The sequence below is a fragment of the Mastomys coucha genome, chromosome X (assembly GCF_008632895.1).
Source record: "Mastomys coucha isolate ucsf_1 chromosome X, UCSF_Mcou_1, whole genome shotgun sequence".
NCBI lineage: Eukaryota > Metazoa > Chordata > Mammalia > Rodentia > Muridae > Mastomys > Mastomys coucha.
In genome coordinates, this window is record NC_045030.1 from 94431452 (window position 1) to 94431900 (window position 449).

Sequence of the window (449 nt, forward strand, 5' to 3'; positions counted from 1 at the left end):
CTGTGCTCCTAGTGAGGGGTTGCTTCCTCATTTGGCGAGTGAGCTATAAGGGAGTGGGGCGGGCAGAGGCTTGCACAGCTGTTTGATGCTGCCAAACCACACGGTGTGTGTGGAAGAGCACAATGGTCGGGACTCAGGCAGGAGAGAGACTTACAGGAAGGGGACGGTGGCGTTCAGCTCCCCGCTGCCCTGACTAGCAGAACTACAGAGATCTGTCGGGACTGCTTTAGGGAGGATTCTTGGGTGAACTTTGGAAATGCTCTCGGGGGTTGCAGGGAGCGTGAATCTGGAGTCTGGTGCCCCCTAGTGGACCACAGATATCTGAACTGGAACTACCTTGAGGATCTGACAGGGCTGCTTGGCTGAAAACCAGAGTGGTTTTCCCACTAATTTCCTGACCCATTGCTTTCAGAATGTGGAAAAGGGACCTCGGGCATCACCGAGGCACA